This window comes from Corvus hawaiiensis, chromosome 7 (assembly GCF_020740725.1).
Source record: "Corvus hawaiiensis isolate bCorHaw1 chromosome 7, bCorHaw1.pri.cur, whole genome shotgun sequence".
NCBI lineage: Eukaryota > Metazoa > Chordata > Aves > Passeriformes > Corvidae > Corvus > Corvus hawaiiensis.
The window spans coordinates 19,649,262-19,671,412 of record NC_063219.1 but is presented as its reverse complement, the minus strand read 5'-3'; the positions used below and the strand labels follow the sequence as shown (position 1 = coordinate 19,671,412).

General features: G+C 36.7%; 1 protein-coding gene across 4 annotated transcripts in view; it reads left to right on the top strand.

Annotated features, from left to right (window-relative positions):
- RAPGEF4 (Rap guanine nucleotide exchange factor 4) overlaps positions 1-22,151 on the top strand; it is a 157,354-nt gene that overhangs the window by 27,275 nt on the left and 107,928 nt on the right. The window contains exon 1 of one of the 4 annotated variants that reach the window (XM_048310070.1): positions 18,345-18,529. The exons of the other annotated variants lie outside the window; for them this stretch is intronic. The gene's annotated coding sequence lies outside the window, so the exon portion shown is untranslated. Of the gene's footprint in view, positions 1-18,344; positions 18,530-22,151 lie in introns of those variants that run through there. 4 annotated transcript variants of the gene reach the window in all.

Sequence of the window (22,151 nt, the reverse complement as noted above, 5' to 3'; positions counted from 1 at the left end):
GAACTATCCTTCTTAACAGTAAAAATTTGTTAATACTGAAACCTACTGATGAAGCTCACATTTGCAACAAATACTTTTATACCTCAAGTCTGTGCAGTTCTTGGAAAGACAGGTACATATCCGTTTATGCCAGCTATGAAACTTCCAGTATATATCCTGGAACGAGATTTTAGGAGAGAGAAAGATTATCCATTTTAATTATTTCTAAGTTTAGAAAGAATTTTCAGAATCTCTGAAACTTCATATTGTGAATTTGCAGACTTTTCTGATTTTTGTTTAAATTGAAATGTAACTTACCCTGTATTAGCTGTATTGCTCTAAGAAGCAATTGTATTGGTAGAATGATTCCCAGATTAGATACATTTTATTGATATATTTAATGCACAATATACAGCAAAGGTATTAATTTCTATGTACTCTTGTAGTTGGGTCTATACCTGAACAAAAGAGACAGCTGCTACTAAACTGACTTCTTTCTTTTTTTATCAGTATTAATCTGTCAGTTTTATAAATTTAAGTATTCTTTGAGGAAAAGATAGGATATTCTTTATCAAAAATGCACAAGATGCCTTCTTTAATACATGCAGCCTCATATTCAGTCACCCCTTTAAGTACAGAAGGATTTTCTATGACCTTCATTTCTATCAGTTGGGGAATGCTGGTCAAAACAAATGACATTGTCCTGATAACAACAATTACCAGTTAAAATGGGCCAGTCTTTTCTCTAATGACTATGTCTGTTGAAGTAGCATCCTGTTGGGGAACATCTGTTGATCTTCTCTGCTTACTCATCCTTGCAGACTCGTTGTCTATCAACGCTGTTACAGCAGATTAAAGATGATGAAATCTCACACTGGATTCTCACACAGCTGAATACTGTTCGCTGATGAAGGACCAGTAGGTTGTGGGAATCACTGGTGACGTTCCTTTGTGCCCTGATTATCCCTGGCCTTGGTGTCTGAGGAGCACTAACAAACATGAAAAATGTAACTCATTACTGTTGTAACACTGTAACACTTCCAAGGTGCCCTGTGAATCTATAGGAAAAAATACTGTTTGTGTTGATAAGAGCTTGCTTTCCTTCCTTAGCATGTGTGATTGTGGTGCTAGCTATCTTGTCCAAAAAAACTATTTCAAAGCACAAAGGAAAATACATCCAAAAATAAAGATGAAAGCAAAAGGCTACACATGAGGAGCTCTGTTCACGCACATCCTCTTGGGTCACTACCTTGCTCCACCCCTAATAACTGGATTCTTTTAAACAGAGTGGGAGGGAAATGAATGCATTTGAGCAGTGTGATCATGCCAGGAGTTCTCCGTAGTTCATCCTCAAGCTTTGTCCTTTCATGCAGTTGCAAACTGATTCAAATGCAGACAGGAAGGGAGTGAATCTGCTGAGAGGTGACTTATTTTTAGAGGTCTTTCCTACCGCAGTGTATTACTCAGCCTTCCTTGGATAACATACAAATAACCAATTTCCTTTTGTGTGGAATAAGATTGTGTTAGAAGTTACTGAACATGCCTTGAGAAACACTTGAGTAAATGAAGAACTGCTATTACTTCTGTATGCAGTAACTTTGGAGAGAGAGAGACTTGGCCCCTGTAAGGTCAGAATGAATTTTTTTTTAAATTCATATTCAGCAGCACTTGCACATCTTGTAAACTGATAAACTGTAGTGTAATTTGCTTCCTGCTTTCATCCATTCGACATTAATCAGTAGCCCTCAGCAGACTGAACTGCTCTGTAATGATAGCTTTGGGAGAAGCAGCTTTCTTACTGCCTCTGTTTTCTGAGCACTGTGAGCACTAGGTTTTAATGAGCTAGTTTAAAGCCAGATTTGTCAGAACAGAAGTTTTATACAGTGTTTCATTGGAATGCCCTGTAGGAAGTACATGTATGAAAGGGTGTGCTGTAGCACTGTTCTGTGGTGTTTCTGAATAAGGCTTAAGTTCATCACAGTTGGGACTACAGCTCTCCATGTATTTGTATGGAGTATCAGTTTGTCACTTTAAGGTGTATCTAATCACACCTCTCATATCAAGGTATAATATCATCTTATGCCTCATTTTATACCCTGGGATTATGGCAGTAGGAATTACAAAGGCGCTGTAAAAATACACTAATGAAAATAAACATGGAAGGATTTTGCTTTGTTTTTATCCATTTGGTCGTATTGTAAGTGCATTATTTATCAAAGCACATTACTGCATCTCGTGTGGTATTTTGCAGTGTAATGCAGTAGGCAGCGTTTCAGAGAGGCAGCCTTTTCCTTGTCTTAGGCTGCTGGAAAATACATGTTGCATTGTTACTTGAGAATGTATTTGCTTCTTTCTCTAGCAGACTCCTGAACACTTTAACATGTTTAAGGAGCGTTAGGAATCTCACATAAATGTCAGTACTTTCTAATACACCTTTTCACCAATGAGTATTCCATACCAGAAATTCTTTCCAGTTCATTTGAGTGAGAGATTAAATTTGATCTGAGAAATGAAATATTGGAAGGGGGGAATCAAAGAAAAAATCAGATTCATGTCCAGCCCCTAAACTATCAGCTTGATTTATGGTGTACCGCTCTGCCCATTTATTGCCCGGTAATCAATTGCAGAAGTGTCTGCTCTGATTTACTGATTTCCCATAGGCAAACATAGTAGAGGTATAAAACTATAGTTAATAAAATACAGAATATTTAGCTTTGCAGGATGGGTGATCATGTGTTTTAAAATAGTGAAGTGCTTGGAGCCTCACAAAAGTATAAAAAGATGGTCATGGAACACGTGGCTGTCTTTACCCGCTTCATGTCCCTCTCTCTATTGACTGTTCAAATGATTCCTTGATGATTTGTCTCTCTAATGGGATTTTATTAGAGAAATGTAAAAGTGATCAAATTGTGGTAGCCTGCATTTTCAATGTAGCTGGAATACTGTGTTCACCAACCTCCCAAATAGCCATCTTGTCAGAATAATAACATTATTCCATGTTATCAGACACAGAATACAACACAGAAGGGAGACGTGGAAGGACCCAAGTGTGTGGAATCTGTTGCCTTATGCTGTCTGCAAATCTTCAGCTGATAACCGATTCAAATTTTTATGCAAAGACACAGAGCTAGTGTGAGAGACATTGAAAATGGAAGTGAGGGTAGGCAATTTTTTTTTTTCCCTATAGGAACACATGGAAGGAGGAGGAAGATAAAAAAATCCCTGTGCCCAGTTTTAGAATATGACAGTAAACATAGAATTGACTAGATGTGAGCAAAGCTTTGAAAATAGATAACATCCCACCTTCATACTTTCTGTGTTAATACCAGGAAAGCATGCAAGTGAGTAGCAGGGAAGGATTCCAGAGTTGTTATTATACCAAGAAAAAGTGCCAGATAGCGCTCCCAGTGTTGCTGGTATGAATTGAACATATTTCAAGTGAATACAACACAACTTATTTTAGTACACGTGGAGCCCCATAGGAGCAGATTCTGGCCTTTAGTGCTGCTGTTATATTGGTTTTGATCATCTTTGTAATATGCTTTTAGTTTTTCTTCCTCTTGTTTTTCTTTGTCAGACATTTCTAATTTTAATGAGTGATGCTCTAATAGAGCAGATTTAAATGAGCATGAAACAGCATTTAACCCTCAGTAGCCAAACATGTATCAGAACCAGCCATGTTTGTCAGCATAGCAACACGGTGACTGCTGCTTTCATTTGGTTGTATTAATCACTTTATATTTTAAGAACAGATGCAGATTTTGTGAACACGGTTTATGACAGTGTATCTATCTCCTAAGGAAACCTTCCTGGCCACTGGCAGTGGAAAAGCTTATCTAGGAACAAGATTTTTCACTTCAGTAATGCAGCTTTTGTATTTGTGGGATATGTACTGATGAAAGTGTACAAGTGTTTTGGTAGAGTCTTGCTATGATAAATCCTTTGCTAAATAATGGCATTGTGACTGAAAAATTCATAATCAATAGTTGTCTGCTCTATTTCAGATAATTTATTATGCCATTATTATGATATTTGATGTTGTCAGTGAGGCAGAATTCTTGCAGAAGATCCAGTTAGTTTTAACTCTGAGTGTCCCTTTCTTTGTTGCTATCCTTGGTTTAAGGTGACAGTGGCACTTCAGACTGAAGTGCCCTTAAGCAACTGAAAATACTGAAAAATAACAAGCTGATTGGAAGGGCCTGATCCTTCCTTGTGTCTCTCTGCAGCAGACTTTCCTGTTGCATGTTCTCCTGTGTCATCCCTACATCTGATTTGCATGTCAGTCTCACGGTTTATTCTGAATCGATTTCAAAAGCAACATTTTGTGACTCTGTCACTGATCACTGTGCAGAGGTGGAATAGGACTGTGTAGATGTGATTTCTCTTAAACCATCCTACCGTGTAATTTCTCTTAGGTGCTATTCTGTTTCACTGTAATATTGACCATCAGCTTGAACCCCCTGTTGAATCCTGTTATACCAGGCACTGTGCAAAAATATATTGTCATTCCTATTTATAGTCTCTATAAATGTTTATATGTTCATTAGCACTTCAAAAGGTCTTAAATAGTATTGCAGAAACTTGACTTACTTGAGGTCACTTCTTGGAGAAAAAAGAATAGAAACATCCAGAAAGTATGTCAGTCACCCTGTTAAGTAATGCCTTTATTGGTTTTCTCATATTTTATCATGGTTAGAGGTAAAGTTGAAAAATACAAACTCATCCGATTTCCAAGAAAATAAAGTATTTTGATTAATTCTTAAAATATTTAAATTACAGAAGAACATCTGACAAACTGAAATGTATACACTTAAAGTCTGCAGATGTTTTTCAGGCTGCAATTTTTCTTGGAAGCTTTACTGCCAAACTTGCACTTTCTATAACCAGCTTTTTTATTAGCAAAGAAAGTGCTTTTCATCCTCAGCAGATTGTATTATTAAATGTGGTATCTCTAAGCATGATGTGCTAAATGGCAAAAACATATATTGCAAAACACAACTGGGAGCTTATGAATATTATTTCAGGAAACAAACTTCTGGTCTTTCATTAGTTCATTTTTATTAAGTAAAAATGTCTTTCAGAAGAATCGTAACATTTGAAGCTTATAAAATAGATTCTGGCTTTTTCCCCAGATGTACTTTTTACTATCAAATATGTTTCTCATTCTTCTCTGTCACAGAGAGAAAAAAAAGCCTAACAGAATTATGTTTTTTCAGATATGTGTGCATATATAATCTGCTATCTATCTAATATGTATTGTGTGTGTATATGCTACAAGGCAAATTTAGATTTGCCTTGTCAAACTTCTGTGTCAGATTGCCTGGAGCTTTGGTTCTAGCTGCGTTTGTGGTTGGCAGTGTCCTTTCCTGCCTTAAGTGGATACCAAAGTGATCAACTGCATAGGGCTTTGCTTACACTTCTCAGCTTCTGGATTTAACACAGACCATCCTTAACCGTGGGGTCATATTTGAATGGGTTATTTCAGAGATCGACCCTTTCTGATCTTCTGGTTGGTGTTACCATCTCAGTCCTTTGTCTCCTTTCAGATGAGTTATACTTTTTGTCCTTACACAAGAGGTTTATCTATTATTACTGTTTGTCTCCAGGTTATTGAGAAAATAGTAAGCCCTTAGAAGCTTGAGTTTTTTGTTGCTTTACTGCAGTTGATACAGTGGTGTGTTCCTCCAAGGCATTGCTGTAGACAGTGCGTGCTTGCATTCTGCATTTGAACGGGTGCTTTCTGCTTGTACTATATAATAGGTGAGGCAAATGATATGGTACCATTTCTTGGATCAATGGATATGTTTTAATATTGACATTTTAAAAATCCATTAGCTTAGCCCTGCCAGCATTAAAGGAATTTAGAGATCTTTAACAATGGGATCTGTGGCAGTGGAAGATCTTAAACAGATTACCGCAAGCTGAAATCTAGGCTGTTGCATTGCAATATGTATTGTTACTTTTTATTCCCAGAGTCTGGTGTAGTTACAAAATATTTTGTAAAAATATAGTAAAAATGTTCACTTTCATATAGCAAGAATAATGAAACATACAAGTCCTACCTATATAGTCGAATGTAAATTCTTCTCTTCTTAAGTAAGTACTCCCTTGAATGGGCATTCAGCAACTTAAAACAAGCTAAACCTCAGACGTTATGAATTGTTTAGGCATATGGATTAATAAATGGGTTCAAAAGAAGAGTGCTCTTTGCTTGCATTAGATAGTACAGTTCTCATGGATATCTTTTCCTGGTCATAATCAGAGTTCAGGGATTATTAGAAATCTTAGCCTGGTTCCTCCTCACTTTTCATCCATGGTGAAACACTACCATATTTAAATCTATGAGCTTTGTGAGATTTCAACCCAGGTAATTGCTAATTACTTTTTTCTCCTTGTATAATAAGCAGCACAGGCTGGTGGCAGTAGGTTTCAATTCTCTTTAGCTTTATCCCTTCTGTAACAGTTTCTACCCACTGACACAGCTGATACAATGTGAGAGCCAAGAGGCTGGAATCACTCAAATGATTTTGTGGCTAAGTAGTTCAGGGGTGCTTAACAAAATGGTCAGCCCAATAATTGTACTGAGGCAAATCATATCAAAGCCTTACGAACTCTAGGCATCCCTGAGGTACACTTAAAAAGGAAGATACAGAAAACTAAGACCTAAATGTGGAGTATCTCTCCTATGGCAGAGAATAAGAATTACAGGACTCAGCCTGTCATCTGTGCTGATTATGGCCAGTCCCAGATATCAAGAGAAGAAGGAGGTTTCAAAAACCCTAAATAGTCCACGTGCTTGCTCTTGAACCAATCCTCATTTCAATCTGAGTAGTAAAACTCTGCAGTTGCAGTTCTCAGAGTTAGTGAGTATTGCTCAAATTCCATTAGTTCAGTGAGCTACAAAATTCCTAGAAATCTGTTCACCAGCAATGTGAAAGGGCCTGCTGACCCTCAGAAATGTTTAAATGTCAAGGGGATTTATGGAAGCAAGTCTGCTTATGGATAAGTTTTTCTCTTTTTGTGAATGGTTGTTTATGCCACAAATATGCAAGAACACCACGTAAGATGTGCTGCCTTTTAAGACATGTGTTCCATGTATTTCTGAACTATGTCATAAATCGGATGTTCACAAAATTTGAGTTTTCATCTAGTATTTCTGTTACGGGCTGTTGTTGAAATCAGTGGTTTAGCAGAATACATGGATTCATACCATCAGTCTGGTGTAGTGCTTAAGGCTCAGTTTCTTTATTCTTTATCCCATGCCTGATTAGATAAGACCATTAGTGTGTATTTCCTCTGAACTCTGCTTAAAATACTTTCTCAGTTAAGTCCCAAGTGAAGAAACTGAAAGAAAGCTGAAACTCACAAATAAAAGTTTATTCACTAAATATCTTCTGAATGAACTTTACTACTCTTAATTTCAAATTAAGTTGATAAAACTCTCTTTTCTTTCTAGATGCTGTACATAGCTCTAAGCCAGGCTTATATAACAGTTGAGGGTGATAAATAATAAGCATTTAAAGTGAAACCTTGCCATCCTGCATTTAGTACTTACTGATACAGTTCAGCTTGCTTACATTTTAACCTCTGACCATTTCCTGAGTAATTTCTGTTTAATTTTGCATACCACCACTCTCTTGACCTTTGAAAATATCTTTTCTGATGACCAGTGCAAACCATTTTCTTGAAGTATTAACCAAAATAGACAAACTATTCTGTTAATTCCCACAGAACCTTATCTACATATTCCTGAGTGCAGGTTTGTGGAATCAGGTCCAATATAGTAGTTTTGTTTTAGCATAAAAAAATATTCATTACAATATGATTTTTGTGTGACCTAGTCTTTGAGAAACTGAGTCCTTCAAAGAAGTCATGCTGTTCTGAAAGGACTTGTTATAAAGGAACTTGTTTGAGTAACTTAGTCTTTTATGCTTAATTCTCTCTGGGGATGATGCTGGAGACTCTCAGTACAATTAAGGAAAGATTAAAAGCTCACTACAGACTTATTTTCTCTTTTCTTCCTTTCTGCCAATACCCTTCAAGCGGCTGTATCCTCTCTAGAAGCATGGAACATTTTTCAAATGCCTTTTTTCTTTCTGCCCTCATTTCTCAGACAGTTTTCTGGTATCTGTCTCTTCTACAGATTGATTAATATGGTTTCTCTTTATACGTTTGTCACTTTTGTTCCTGCTAGCATTTAATGGAACCTTTGTTGATCTCCGCTTAAGGTTTTATTGGGTATTTCTCCTTAGGTTTATCTGTGACATTTAGATTTTACTAGATAACCATCAATCATGAAGAAGTTAGGAAATAATTCTTGTGCTGTTGAAGGTGGTGAGAATTATGCCATCACTTAGTATTTCTTAGCACATTGCTCTGCAGAGCTAAGGGAGTGAAATGTAGTAAAAGAGTGGACAATTAAGAAGATATGTCTGAATACACTGATGCAGTAGCAGAATTGATTACTGTACCCATTTTACATAATGAGTTATCAAGGAAGAGCTACACTTTAATCTGAGCATATAAATAGCTGGGGCATTTACTTGTGCTGTTGCTGTGGTATGGTTGAAAGATTATATGATTTGAGATTACAATAGAAATTCACATCAAAACTTTCATTTTTGTTTCTGTCTGATGTATTTACATACATCTGCCAGATGGAGTTGCCTTATGGAGGGTGTTACCTCCATCTGACCTCATATACAAAAAGTACTTGGTATAATTTTATTCTAAGAGACCAACTTTTCCTATTTTAACAAGAGAATGTGGATTTTTCTGCCTTTTAACCTTTCTGAAGATCTACTTGGTATTTGACTTCAAAGGCTGATACATGCTACCGATCAGCCCATAAGTATTGATGCTTGAGTGGATTGTTGTCAACTTTGCACACTAAAGTTGTGGGAAGGTGTGAGGAAATGAAAGTACTGAAAATGCTTCAAGCCCTAGCAATGGTAGGAATGCATATTTTCCTACCACAAGAATTCTCTAACACATTGATTTTACTTGGTCATCCATACTGTTAATCCGAGTATCATTACAAAATGGTAGGTGAATTTCCTTTCCTGGTATCCATTAAATGGGCAAAGTCTTTGCGTAAGAATTGAGTTAATTTTTATTGAATAAAATGTAATGAATGGTTGTGGTATCCTGAAGCAGACCACGAGTTATATTTTCTCTTCTTATTTAACAAAATAATTCATACTACTCATATGAAGTTTCTGCTTTTTAGTGTGGGAATAAACAACTCTCAAAAACCAATCTGTGAAACTGTTCTCTAGCAAGTAGCTGCTGCAGGGAGATGGAGAGGTACTTTATATTTGCCTGCTGCCCTGGGACAGAATAATGGCAAAGCTCGCCCTCTATGGTAGTATGTATGTGTAAATACAGTATCAAATGTCTAGAAAGAAATAGATACTTGACTGTGATTGACTGTTTATTCTTTCTTGTCCCCAGCTAAAGCAAAGCATTAGCATGTTTCTTCTGTCTTCACCAGTTAACGTTTCTGTTGATTTTTCCTGTATCCTGAAGTATACCTTTATTGCTAAAACACTTATTTCAGTCTACCTATGCATATCTTCATTATCTGATTATGCTGTTGCCACATATATAAATGAAAATTATTATTCCAAAGAATACAGAGGGAAGAAAGAATTCTTTCTTTGAAAGTTGTTAAAGTAATAATGAATGCTATCTTTATATTAGATGTGTTCTTTTTAAATGAACATTTTTGAATGGCTTGTTTATTGTGAGTAGGATTTGCTAGAAGAGATGTCCTTGTGACTGTGCCCAAGATTGATATGCTCAGTGTGATGAAAATAAATAGAAACATATATTGAAGTTTTGATACTATAGAAAGAACATCTCTTAGTATTACTACTTTTATTTTCAAACTGCTGCATTACTGGTCATGAATGTGCCGCCTTCTTTAGTAGGTCCTTTATCTTGTCATTTTTACTGCCGCAGCAGTGCTTGTCTATTTACATTAGGCATTACTCACAGACTGCTGCATAAGAAAACTGGGGGGAAGATACTCTTATTTTGTTAGATTCTCTTCACAGTGAGAGAACAGCAGCATGGATTAAATATCTGGAAACTTAAAACAGGATAGCAGGGTTCCAGTAAGTGTTGTTTACTCTTTTGTTTTAAGTGAAACCACTCTAATTACACTAATTTCATTGCAATAATGGACAGTAGAATTTGCTGTGCCTGTGGCAAAATGTTCCATGTACTTTGTCTTCTGTGTCTTGCTATGACCAGTACCTGCTTTTTCAGACAATACTGTAGAAAAACCTTCAAACTGTTTATGTACTGTAAAAATGGAGTGTGACAGTATTGTGTACTGTGTAAATAAAAGCCCCTCATGCTTCCTCCCCATCAGTCTCCAAGGGTAGGACTAGTTCTGTCCCTTCTTTTGGAAGTAAAATGATGTCTTTATTTAAAGAGATCTTTATTTCCATTTCTCTGATTTTATGTGCTCTCTCCATCTCTCCACCGAAGAGCTATTGGTCTGTATTGTATGCTCTGTAAAGTTTTGTCTTTGCACATTTTAAATATCCATGCCAAATGGCTTGTGAATGGGTGCTACTTTTAGAGAGACATTCCACGGCCAAGTGCATCACATGCTAGTAACAAATTTATTCTGAGTTCCCCTCCAGAATTTGTTTTCAGAGTTCATTCTTTGGTTCTTTTGTGAACTGCTTTCATGTCCTTTGGATGATTTCTCACTGTCCTCAGTATTTATATCCATCCCCGTTTGCACACTGTGGTCATGTCTATGTTTTGCCATAATTAAAAGAAAAAAAAAAAATCACCTGACTATTCTTAAATTACTGGAAATGCCATCATGCTTCTTTGTATGAGATCTCTGGAACACAGAATTTTATGACCCTGTCTTTCATATGTGTCTGGAACATACCTAATCTGATGTTTACTGTCAGTTTTACGTGCTAGCATTTGATAATTGTTGAGAAAAGAGCATTTTGCCATTGTAGAAAAACTGTCACTAGTTAAGCTCACATAGATACCTATACAGAGGTACAAATGATGACAGTGGAAGGCATGCTTGTATACTCCAAGTTAGGATTATTGCTTCCTAGACTTTGCTCAGTCACTAGCTCTATGCAAATAATGTCTCCATTGAATTTTTCCAAATGTATCTTTTTCTCAGCATTTCTGATTCCCTAGAGACTTACATATTACATTTATTTTTTGTCCATTTTTTTGTCTTCTCCTTCTCCAGTGTTTTCATGTTATCAAGTTGTTTGTTCTCTCTTTGAGATTATGAATAAAAAGAAAAAGAAAACCAGAACCCAGCCGTTTCCCACTTTCTTTAGATGCCACCTTTTTATGTGTTGCCATGTTTCATTATCTTTTGTTTGCAGTAATGTGGCTAATTGTTAATTTTCATGACACTGCTTCTACCCAAGGCATTTTCAGTTTTTAAAAGGAGCTATGACTATTAAATATTTTACTGATATCCAGATAGGTGACAGCTACTACATTTCTTTCTTCGTCTACTTCAGTGATTAAAAGAAAATAAACCAACAGCAACCCACATAACCGTATTTAAAGCCTCCAGCTTTGGTTAAGTCCATTTTTCTGCTTTGCAGATTTGTTTCTCTTAACTATAAGTGAGGGCTGTCTGATCTTAGAGTAGAGATATTTAATGCTTCAGTCTTGAAGAATAATTTCCAAGCATTTTTGGGTTTTTGTTAATTTTAAGGAACCTTACTATGTGGTGCTATATAAAGCCTGATCTGAAGTGGTTAGTGGCGTCCATGTGCATTGGATGGAAAAGAATGGAAAATTACTGCAGTTCTAGTATTGTAAAGGTTTACAGAATCAGTTGGGAAAATTCACTCTCAAATGAAAGAAGGAAAAGTGTATTAGAAAATAACGTATTGGCAAGAATATGTAATTCCATTTATTTTTCTGTTTTACCTGTTTTCATTCCTCTTGTGAGTTATTCCTAGTTGTCCCAGGACAGAATACACCCAGCATAAACTGGTGCAACCTGCATTCCGTTCTTTGGCACATCTACTAACACTTAAATTAATGAAAATTAAGGGTTTTATTGGCACTGCCTCACAAGGACCTCTTAGCATGATCACTGTTCTGCTACATTTGCCCCTCTATCAATGTGTACATCATTAAGTAAGTAAAACCAATAAATTGTGAATGATCTCTTGTCTCAGTGAACAGTGTTGATGACTGCATTTTGATAAAGTATAAATTTCCACATGTTGCAGATGTGTTTTGGTTTTTGTGGAATATCCCTTTGTGCCCATGTTGTAAGAAAGCATGAGGGGGAAGGAGTGACCCAAAATTCACCTCTAGCTTCACCTTTTTGCTTCATGTTACATCTTGTTTTCCAGTCAAAAATTGGCTGGCTGTTTAGCAGCAGTTAATCAAGTTAATCAGTTAATTCAGGAAAATAAAGCACAAATAGTAATTATACACGGTATTCTACAGAAGCTGCAACATTCAAAGCATGTGAATTTCATTTCAATGACCAGTAGAAATTATTTCCACTCTCCTTCTGCGCAGAATTTCTGTAAATATTGAAGTGGAAGTATACTCAGCAACTTCATTTCGTCTTCAGAATGAAGTTGCTCATCAAAAATTGGATCATTAATCGTATGCTTCTCCCTGAGACATGGCTGAAGCAAATAACTCTTGATTCTGTGTCCTTCACTCAACAAACCTGATTCTTGTTGGCCCTCCTGACTGTTACTTATGTTCTCACAGTGTCTGATCTCCAAAATGCAGTAATACTCAACAACCATAGCTCACTTTACAGTAACATTTTAGTGCCATGTCCATCTCCTCTTTACAATCTTGACTTCTTACTAGTGTGTGATTGCCATTTTTCCTTTTGCTGCACAATTCTTTAAGAAAACTGCCTTATGCAAATCTTACTGATTGAGATTAGAGGGTGCTGGTAGGAACCTGAAACTTACAGAAACTTTTCTGCATAGAAGAGTGAAAAAAATACACTAAGTATCATGACTTACAATTAAATCCACGGTTGTTAAAAACAAAAAAAAAGTGGAAAGAATACCCATTGAAAAGAAACAGTGTACCTGTCATGTCTGGATTTACTTATTCCAAACTTAGTTGCAGGTGAAGAAAGTTATTATACCTAAGGTACAACTCACGGCAATTGATCTCTGGATAAGAAACCTATCCCACATGCAGTGTATGAAATGTTACCTCTTTACCTAGGGTATCTGTCTCCATTTGCTAAAACTATTTTTCCCTGTTCTCTTCACCCAAGTTGGATTTTGGCCTCTTACATTTTTTAAGTGATGTCTAACATGTCTTACAGTGGCCTTTACACACGGGCTCTCTGAAGCTAAACATCTTTTTGTGGGGCCATATCTGTCCATTGGGCAGATACACCATTATCAAATGAGGAAGCTAGTTCATCTGTCTGGGGCTGAAGGCTATAAAGCTAATTTTATATCTCTTGGTTTTTAAGTATACATTTAATGATAGATTCAGCGTGCCAGAGATTCTTTAAGGGAAAGTAAGGAATAAAACACTTACACTATTACATTGCCACTCAGTAAGATAGTTTATAACTGTCACCTCTTATTTTGTCTGCAGCTTTGATGTGAAGTGGGAAAGGGACATTTCACAACACCAACACTAAAATGCAAGCAGACCTAGATGACCACTTTGAGAAAAGTGAGAAACTGTAACACTGTTCTAAGGAAAAGCCTTCAGAAGGATAAGATACAGGCTTGTGCTTTCTGTATACTCAGCTTTTTCCAGAGGTTCTTAGAAAAGTTTTGTTTGGCAAGTGGGTTCTGTAGCCCATGGGACAACATGTAATCGTTTCAGTTTTGTTCTTCGTCCTTGCTGCTTACATAGCCCACATTGTGGCCTGTGCAGTTTGCAGCTGGAAGACTACCCTGATTTTTAGAGATCTCTGTATTTCAAATCCCAGCTCAACTTTAATTCTGAAAAAAGGTCCTTTTAGTTCTTGCAGAAAGAGCCTTGAGATGTAGACTGGATACCTGGAGTTAAAGTGTTCCCACTGATTTATTTTCCCTAAGCATTACTAGGTCTTCTACTCACTAAAACCATAGTCTCTACTAAAAATTTTGCTGGCTGGGTTGTGGGGAAAATGTCATAGGGTTAGGTTGAGAAAATGGGGGTTTTGTGTAGCAGAGTTAGCCTAATGAAGGACTGGTACAAGGAATAGTTGCAAAAGAGCTTTCGCTGGCAGAAATACTATTATCCCTAGGATAATTTGCTGACTGAGGTTAAAATGTAGGGCAAGCTCTGAGTTGGCCTTTGGAAACTTGTATATTCCCTTATTTTTTTTCCATGTAATGAGAGCGGGAGGAATGGGTTGTCAGTGATTAGATAGACTACGAATAAATTCCTGTTTTCTTCCCTGTGGAAAGCCTAAAGATGTGCCAGCTCTGCTATGGAGTTATTTGATTTATAGCTGCAAAAAGGCAAGTCATATAAGCCTGTCTTATGAAAGTCACCTTATTGCAATTTTGGTCAAGACATTTAGTTTCACCCTCTTGCTTTTTCCATATGCAAAGTGAGAAGACAGCATACATTTGTTTTTTGTAAGTGTTTTGATGATTATTGAATGGTTGAACAAGCCTTTAATGTCTAGATGCGTCATATGCAACACTTACTTGAGCACACATTCTCAACTGAAGAGATTTCCCTTTACTAAGCTTTCTTGGGGCCTCAGCACAAGCAGCTACGTGCCCTTTCTGTGATGGGCCTCCAGCTGTGGCTTAAAAATTCTGGGTATTGGCTTAGGGTTTTTCTGTGTATAGTTTTCAATAGGTTCTAGATGTCTCTATATTATTCTTTAATAATAATGTTGATCATTTTAACTCCAAAATTCTTCCTGCCTGTCTCAATCTAATATTTGACATTTTAAACAAATCAGTTGCTTGCATAAATAAGCGTTCTGGTATCTTATTTGTGGTTGTGAGAACCTGCATTTTTTACCTGCATGTATGTTTTTGCTTGAAATTGATGTGGGCTTTGAATCAATAATTAGTTAGAAATACATTTAAAAGTCTGCTTCGTAAATTTTTTTTTTTTGGTGAACAACACCCTCTTCACAAAACAGTGTTTTGTTCATTCCTTCCCCTCCCACTTCCCCCTCCTCATTAGCTATATTCCCTTTTAGTAGGGTTTTAATGTGGTTTTTTTTTCAGTAGAAGAGTCATGTTTAATTAAAAGTTACTTGCATGTTGTCAATTATAGATGATAATTTGTTTGACTTTACACTCTCAATTGCCTTGAATAGTTTCCTGTAGAAATACATATAATCCATTTGCATGTTTGGAGTATTAGTGTGTTGTTTGCATAGCTTGTGTGTAACACTTAAAGAAACCACTGGGGCTTAGAAAGGACAGATGATGCTTTTTAGTGGCAAACAGTGATACAATGGCTGTTTTTTCTCCTCCTTGCTGAACAGTTATGGAAACAGCTTGCTTCAGAGAACTGGAAATTACGTTATCAAGCCAATATGATGTGTCAGTAAAAAACTGGGAGTTCACAAGTGGGCCAGCAGTAATGTTACCCAAAACCACTTGGACATAAGTCAGTGCCGATTGGTGTTAATTCCTAACTTCGTGACCTCATGTAGTATAGCAGAGAAAGTACATATTAACGCATCCCAATTGATAAATGTCAGAATTTAATTACAGATAAATATGTAGTATTTAGCTGCTGAAGATAAGGTAGTAGGAGGCTTACATGTTATTGCACCATGTATTAAAACCACAGTTTGTTTGGTCTACCAGAATAAACTGTTGTGTTCAGTCCAAGTGGAACATAGTATGTATGGTTCTGCTCTCCCAGGTTTAGAAGAGATGAACTCAAACAGGGATAGATGAAGAGAAAGACTACAGTGATAAGAGAGATAGACTGACTGTTATATTATAAAAGAGCATGTCTGGTTTAGTCTGGTTGATAGGAAAGCTGATATGGAATATGGTTGGCGCCTGTAAGTACACAAGACCACCATTCAGGGGATAGAAACTGTTAAAGGATAGTGCTGCTCAGGAGCAGATGGGTACTAATGCAGCTTGAGTGTTTGAGTGTACATTAGAAGTTTCTTTCTGACCATCAGAGTGGTGAGGTTCCAAACAAACATCTGATGGGAATTTGGGGACATTATAAATGGTAATGTTTGAAGTGGAGTTGATTTTTTTGAGATTGATTCTGTGTGTATCTGCAGTAGCAGCTCCAATGCTGTTTGTACACCAGATTTAAAGATTTTGTTATTTTGGCTACATACCTTTATCTTAGTACAGCAAAGACATACGTGAAACCATGGGATCCAAATTTTGTTTCAGGTCTTAGAGGAAAAAAGTGTCCTTGCAACTGATATTGCCTTCAGAACTGACAGCACTTTCCACTTTTGTTTGCAACATCCGTGTCACACCCTGTTTTGCTGGTGGTACCCTGTCAGGAAGGTCAACATCGTTCTGCCCTCTCTGATGCAGTGAATCTTTCTGTTTTGATATTGTAGGATGTTTCTCCACAGAAGAGGAGGAATACTCCTAACTGTAGAACTGCTAATGGAATAGAGCTATTTCTTTAGGATAGTGTGCTGACATAACAGTTGGGAATTTTTATCTTGTTCCCGAGGGAAGACAACTAAATGTAGAATTGCTGCTCTTTGGATGAGTGTAGTCCTGAAGAGGACTCAAAGTCAGATGGGAGTGTAGCACCAACCTCCATCTTTCTTCAAACAGAGACTTTCAGTTCTTTGAACGTCTGGTAGTTGGCATCTCTCACACAGAGAAACTTCTCAAATTCAAACCCAAAAGATGCTTAGTCAGCATTTACAAATTGCTCTCTGAAGGCTGGAAGGGCATGAAGGCATTGAAGGTTCATCAGTCCAGGTGCTGCTGTCAGCTCAGTATTGGGGGTACCTTGAAGCTTTTTTTTCACACACCTTCCCTCAGGAGATTGTCACTTTCTCTGGATGCCCTTCTTCAGTCATACATTTCATTCCTTATCAACAGCGCACAAAAAGAGGAGGAAAGCTGCAGTGGCTTGAAGTAGTCTCATGCAGTCCCATGCCTAGAACTAAAACTGCTTTTGAATAAATTCTCTGCTAGTGATCATGCTTAGGTCTTTCTTACATTCTGTCCCCAAGGTTGTGTGCTCCTGTGCAGGTGTAAAAATCAGTATATGTATAATCCAGAAAGCACTTTGAAACGGATGTTACCACATTAGACTTTCATATTAGAGCAAAGATAGTCTTTTGTAGTAGCATTTTTTACAAAGTAATGGGTTAATACAATTTCATTGTTACTTTCCTGGTTAGGGTAAGACACTCCATATAATGTTTTTTAAAAATGAATGCTGATAATAGACACAGAATAGGTCTTTATGAGTTGCTGCTCAAATATTGCTAATGTTTAAGCAGCATATATTTCTTGTTTAATATTCAGGTATGCATTTGGTTCTTAAAAACAGAGAGAAATACTTCTGTGATCAGAAAGAGTAGCAGCTAGGAACAGTAGTGATGTGAGTCATTTTGACAGTGAGCAAACTTGTCAGAATGTTCACATTTTCAAGACTAGATGGTCTAAGACATCCATTTTTTCCTAAATACTTTTCTAAGTCCTAATGAAAATTTAAATGGCTGTGTCTCATGGTGTCTTGAAATGAGAGATTGTGAATTAACAATTGTATTTTACTGCTAAAATAGTAGATGTTTACTGCAAACTGAAAACAGTAACAAAAAGATTCAGTCAGGTTCTTTGTAATACTTTTGATAGTGTAAAATCTGTCAATCCTAAGGCAAAAAGAGAGAATTTGTAATGAATGTATGCACTGTAAGGCACTGAAATAGTTTTTAACTTGATCAGTTTTTAAGTACCTTTAATGTATAAGGTACTTAACTTGCTTTTTTTTCCTCATAAACCCTGTTTGCATGAATTGATTTCACATTGTTCACTTCTTTGGGTTAAACTTCAGTTTCACTGTGTGTAACACAATACCTTTGTGTTACAAAGTGAAAATCCCATTATTTTGGCTGAAACGTTGCTGCATTACAGGCATCTCTTGCCTGGGGCCATCTGCATAGGAGAATATTCCTTTAACAGAATAAATCACTAGAAGACTGTAGCAGATTTACTGGAACCATTCTTCTGTATCTCTGACTACTGTTCTTGCCAAAAGTGTTAAAAAAGAGGCTCAATGGATAAAAGATTCTGTTTGTGTGAGACTACCTGCTTTGCAATGATTTCAGAAAAAAAACCCCAAAACTGTTCTACATTCACTGGCTCTTTAATTTGGATTGCCAATGATAGTGCAGAGTCTATGCTGAAGAAAGGTAGGATACAGAAGCAGAAACATTAGTGCTAATCTGCTGCAGAAGGACGAGATAAATCAGCACAGCTCTCATACATCACTGAGAGGGAAGCTGATTGCAACTTGACCATGTGCCTAAGTGGTCACATCAGCAACAAGAACGGAGCATGGATAAAAAACCTAAAATGTATCCGTAGGGCTACTTGCTGTGCACGACCTATAATAACACATCAATGTAAGTTTAAGATTTCTTTTTTGTTTGTTTCCCTCTGTTGCAATTCTTGTTGTTTACCAGAGTATATTTTTATTTTGCAAAGATTTAGGGGAAATGTAATGGAGTGTAATACTGAGCAGATAATATTTAGATACTGTTTATGTCTGTGAATAGTAATAGGCTTATTGCTGTGTGTCTCAACAGAGTTCTTTCTTTGAAGATGTTTTAATATTTAATCCTGTAAGTGATATTTCGGGAATTGAGTAAGGTTTTGAATGAGATGATAGTGAGAGTTCCCTTTTTAATTTCTGTCATTTATGTTTCAAAATGATTTGAAAGACAGAATGCCAGAAAAAAAAATTAAAAATTATTTCTACTGTGAGAATTTTTGCTTTTTATAATTTTTTTCTGTTAAGACAAATGCTCATAAAGACTGATTTCTCTGGACCTTTTTATTCATGAATTTAGTGCAGATGGTAATTTTCCTACATTTTTTAAAATTTGTGCAATTGTTTAATTCAGTGTCATTTAAACATCTACAAAAAGGGAGGCAGGGATAAGATGAAAACTGAATAAGCATTGATTGCTAGTCTGAAAATTAAATTTTAAAAGTTTTTGCAGTAAATCTGATTTCAGTTCGTTTTTACTAAAATAGATTATCATATTTAAATTGAGGCTACTATACAGCAAACAAATGTGTGAAACTATCCTGGATAGCACACATTTCCTGCTGTATCTGACTTTAAAGATGTTGTTGATTGTAACTACTCGGGAATACTCTAACTGTAGAATTCAGAGCAGCATGTTTAAATGATGCATGGGAAAATAAAAAGGAAAGATGGAATTTTACTGTTCAGATGTTAAGGTGATGCTTTGTTCAAAGAGAAGAAGAACGTTTAGTAAAAGCTACTGATGTGAAATCTCAGGCTGTCTCTCATGGCTTTAGGCAAAAAGGCAGGGAAACCCAAGGCAGGTCTTGCTGTGCAGTCTGAAAGCAAGGGAAATTTGGAAGCTTTTATAAAAACCCACCAATAATTCTATATTTATTTACTTATTTCTAGGGAAAGATAGTGGCTTTAAACAAACAAATTGATGAAATATGAAAAAGGAGGTGTGAAAGGTGCTTCAATGATAGGAGCTTGAGAAAGTAGGTATGAAGATACAGAAGAACATCTATTTATTTTATAGTATTGTGACTGTGGCCAAATATAGTAACAGGAGGCTTAGAAACAGAAGTAACCTGCATGAGTGTGTCTACAAATGGTTTATTTTTGTGTCAACTGAAAAATGTAGGGATAGTTGTGTGTCTATTATCCCCTTCACAGACCTCAAATATTCAGAATATGGGTCAGTTTCAGATTTTGTAACACAGGTATTTTCTGTAGGTCTTAGCCAAAACAAAAGTTAAGGTTTATCTGTTAGTAGTTGCAACTTTCCTACAAGGTTGATAGATGGAAATAGAGAAAGAGGGAAGGTAAAGCTCTGTTGCAAAAAGGGTGTTCATTCTTCCCAACAGAATAAATAACCAATCTAGCCAACTGGCAGATGAAACATGGACCAAGTAGAGAGTTTATTTTTGTACAAAATGTGCATATGGATGATCACACAGGCCCTCAGTTGTACTTAGCCCCTGAAGCTGGGGTCCCGTTGGGAACTCATAGCTTTAGCAGTCTGACTTAGAAAATAATAAACGCAAAAGAGAGGAAGGCTGTACAGCAACAGGAAGCAAAGAGGAATGGTGATTTCTTTGATCTTGTTATGTCTGTTCTAATGTACCCAATGTGGCCTTAAGTTGTAAACACTGTGGCAAAGATTCCTATGTTTTGTTTGTGAAATACTCCCCTTGCACATGTCACAGAGTAATATAACCAGTCTGGCTCTTCTTAATGGAGTTGGGCTTCTGTTAGTAAAATAAAGACATCCTTTTCTTTCCTGTGATCTGTGTTCATTGGAACAGCAGAAGATTATTTGGATTTACAAAGATAATGAAACAAGTAGTTTTCCTTGTCTTGAAGTTATTCTGAAGAGCTAGAAGTCCTGTATCTGCTAAGATGCTCTATAGTTGTATTGATGTTGTGATCTTAAAACAAGCATTTGCTTCAGTGTGTTTCTGTGAAGTTTCATAATGCAGTCACACTTAAATTAGATGCTGAACTAATTGCAATGCATATGACAAAAATGGAATTAGGTAACTGCTTTTTAAAATTTTCGTTCGTAGTTGAAGAGACAAAAGTCTGTTGTGGGCTGAATATAGTCTTGATGAACTTTCTATTTGTCAAAAAAAGGCTCATCCTCCTCGCCCAGAGTAAAATTCTGTGTTTATCAGTCTGTTACACTGTTTCACTGGTACCTGAAAAGCTTTTTCACTGGACTCCAACATGGTCTTCATTTTCACCTTCAGTTTTAGTCAATCAATTTATGCAAAGTAGTTTCTTGTGCTTTAAGATGTGCTAATGGACACTAATACCTGCACTTTTAGAGCTGCAGGGGGCTCCTGATGCCGGTTTCAGTATATTGAGTTTGCTTCTACTTATGATATTTAGGAAAACAACGTAAAAATTTTCTTGTTACATTTGAGTTCAGTGGAAAAGCTCCTGCCAACCAAAGTTGCCAAGGCAGGGCCTGAAACCTTAAAGCAGCATGAGTCCTATGGTGGCATCTCACACAAACAACACGCTGTCCTGAGAAACGTACAGTCATAGGGGTTCAAACTGTGTCGATTAAATATAATTTCTTCTAGTTTTCTGTCTACAAAACAATACATCTTCCACTTGGAAGTCTGACGCCTGTTATCTCTATTGGTGGCAAAAGAAAACTCTGTTGCCCCAAGAAGAGGCTTTCTCAAGTTCCATGATAGCAGAGGGACTGAACTTCTATATTGGTGCAATGAGTATATTGTGTCCCCATCCCAAAGCTTATGAAATCTGCTGGCCAGGAAAAGGAATGACATGGCTTTCCATCCTCCTGCTCCTCCTAGTCCTTTCTGGGTTTAGTCACTTCTGATAAAAAGAGACACAATTTTGCAAGTATCCCAAGAGACCTAAGTACTGTAGGTCTTAAAGCATGCTTAAAAAGCTTCCATCTTACTATAGGCATGCAGGCCTAAGAGCTCATTGATTTCTTCCACAAGCTCAATAATCACTAATCCATCTACGGAATTGTGTCTGGAATACTCACAACCAACTTTTGGCATAAAATGTTAGCTCACAAGCTACAGTGTACAAAGTAGCCACGATCAACAGCATCAGTTACTGCCAGAAGTACACATAGAAGATTGTGATAGACAGTGTTGCACATGATGTAAGAGAATACATGTTGTAACTGTCTCAAAAAAGTGATTTCTCATCCAAATATTATTGTCTTCTAGGGAAACAGGGAATCTCTGAAAGGGGCAAAAAAATTTTAAATTGACTCTAAAGGAAATAGTACCAATTACAGCTTTTATAAAAAACAAACTATTTATACCTTGATCGGGCCCTCTACCAAATTTGGAACCTCTGTTGAAATCCATTAAAAAATTATAAGCTACTGGGGAAGATCATACTTGGAAAGGAGTTTCCTTGGTATGTCTCCTTCTAGTTTTCAGATAGTCTTCACAGCCTTGCTAAATGTTGTCTGTGAAGTGGATATCTTCCAGAACATA